This window comes from Eschrichtius robustus, chromosome 6, assembly GCF_028021215.1.
Source record: "Eschrichtius robustus isolate mEscRob2 chromosome 6, mEscRob2.pri, whole genome shotgun sequence".
In the NCBI taxonomy this organism is placed as follows: domain Eukaryota; kingdom Metazoa; phylum Chordata; class Mammalia; order Artiodactyla; family Eschrichtiidae; genus Eschrichtius; species Eschrichtius robustus.
The window spans coordinates 37,587,744-37,590,658 of NC_090829.1; positions in this window are offsets into that span (position 1 = coordinate 37,587,744).

The window sequence follows — 2,915 nt, forward strand, 5'->3', positions numbered from 1 at the left end:
AGAACAGTAGGACAGAGTCCTTAGAATTGAGTTTGAATTTTGAATCCCAGTGAAAAACTTATATAAAATCTATGACAATCTTGGCTTTAACCAAGCCCACAGCTTAAAAAAAGGTGATCATTTCTCCTGGACACTCATATATGAGATTTATGGGTGGGTGGGGGAATCTATAATTCCAGCGTCACTGCTGAGGGTGGAGGTGATCATCTTGGCCACCAACATGATTGCTCTCAACCGTCCCTCCATTCTCAGTCACAGCTGCTGAAATTAAAACCCTGGAAAAGTTATCTGACTTTTAGGATAGGAGTGGACTTTTTCTCTCATGAACCCTATAGGAAGTCTGCTACTTTCGTATATAAAGCCTTCTTGAAAGCATAAATGAAAATTGCATATCAAACATATAAGGTAAGTCTAATTATACCAACTTAAACACAATCTTTAAAGATGTATTTCTAACATATCATACGATATGTGCTGTAATTTTGATCTTTTTTCCCCCTGTAATAGAACACTCTGTCACTTGGGTTAAGTTCAATGAAAACATTTGAATAGGAATGCAATCCACAGCTTTTGGCATGTCCACTGATTTTCATCTTCATCTCAATAGTATTACTTTTATGAAACCTATATTTTTCACCAATATCAACCATTTCATTTTCCTATTTTCCACTACATTTTATAAAATGCTAATGGCAAAATATAATAAAGCGGTCAAATTCTTTCTACAGCACCGCCCTGTCATAAAGATGGCTGTGTTGGACAAGTAAGTGGCTGACTGGCCTTAGGTAGCTCCCCATATCATGGCTCGAATTGTTTGTTTGGAAGCCAAGAAAAAATTCAGAATGTGGCCAACAAACGTCAGTTAAAGGGCCCTAATGTATGATGTGTGTAAAAAAAAAAATGTGGGTTATGCGGAATTTGTATTGAGGGAAATATAGGACCTGTATATTAAAAAGTGGATAAGGTAGGAAAAAAATAGCCTAAAGGTAAAATCTAAACAACAACATCATCATCATCAACAACAACAATGAAATGACTAAGTTGTAAGCATAATAAAGACTTTGATTGTTTAAGACATGCATTTCTATTATTTTATTTTATTTTATTTGGGGGGTGGGATGGGGTTAAATGAGATGTGTGTTGAGGCAAAAAGAGACAAGTGAGAAATATTTCTCAGAGGCATTGCCATTTTAATATATTTTCCCTGAAGCATCATTAAAGTTGACAGGAAAAAGTAACAATTGCAACTATGAATAAGGAAGGTGACAGAGATGTATCCATTCTCAGTTCAGCAACACTATTGTGTTCCAGGTACTTTGGCAGTACAAAGCCAATCAAGATGCAGTCTTTACCTTTGAGGAGCTCCAGATGCATTTTGGGTAATAATGAGAGTACAAAATAAAAGGTGGGAACAATCCAAATTAAATAATGAGATTTATTTCATTTTTCAAATAAATATTATATTTTATAAATATAATATTTTATTTTAAAATTTGGAACAGTAGTAAATACTTAGAAAAGTTGTAAGCACAGTGCAGGCCAGAAAACTTTTTGTTTTCCTGAACAACTGGAGAGCACATTGCTCACCCGATGTTTTATCATTCTTAAATACCTCAGTGTTCATTTCCCTACAAGCACATTCTCCTACATGACCACAGAATAACCATCAAAATCAGGAAATTAACACTGAATCATTGCTAACTTCTAATCCTCAGCCCCCATTTCAGTTTTGCCAATATCCTAATTATGTACTTTATAGTAAAAGGATCTGGTTCAGAATCACACATGGTATTTAGCAGTCATGTTAGTCTCCTTCAGTCTTGAAGTCGGTTTTTCTTTGACTTTCACAACCTTGACACTTAATAATCACATGCTAGTTGTTTTGTACAATATCCTTTAATTTGGGCTCATCTGACATTTCTTCATGATTATATTCAGGCCATGAATCTTTGGTAGGACTGCCACAACATTCTCTTTGCTACACCTATCAGGTGATGTACAGTTTAGATTTGTCCCATTGCTAATGAAGTTCACTTTGATCACCTAGTTAAGGTGGCATCTGCTTTTCCATTGAAAGTTACTCTTACTCTCTTTGGTACTTTGAAACTGTTTCTCACGAAACTTTTAATTCATTCATGATTTAAATCTGTTTGGAGTCACGGTTTCCTGTTTTATTCAATAGGTTATAATTATTATTTTTATTTTCATGCTCAAATTATCCCTGATTTGGCCAGTGGCAGCCCCCTCCAGCTGGCTTCTCTGTCCTTTTGACATTTCCCCATCATTCTTGAAGCACTTCCTTGCTTCCTGATATAATAAGATGTTATAGGCTCATCTTATACTCTCTCTGACCCAGTTCCAGAATCATCCATTTCTCCAAGAAATCTAGGTTGCTGTTAGTGGAAAATCATACTTATAACTCAAGATCTGGGTGTTAGGTGTGTTCATTGCTATGAGTGTGGCTGTTCCCAAGCCCTGTCAGTGGAAAGAGATAGATATCCATATCTACATCTATATCCATATCTATATTCAATTCTATATATCAATAACCATATCTATATCTATATCCATATCTATATCCATATCTATATCCATATCCATATCCATATCTATATCTATATCCACATCCATATCTATATCTATATCTATATCCATATCTATATCTATTTGCATATCCATATCCATATCTATATCTATAGCCATATCCATATCTATATCCATATCCACATCCATATCTATCTCAATATCTATATCCATATCCATGTCTATATCCATTTGCATATCCATATCCATATCTATATATATCCATATCCATATCTATAGCCATATCTATATCTATATCCATATCTATATCTATATCCATATCTATATCTATATATATCATAACCATAACCATATCCATATCTATATGCATA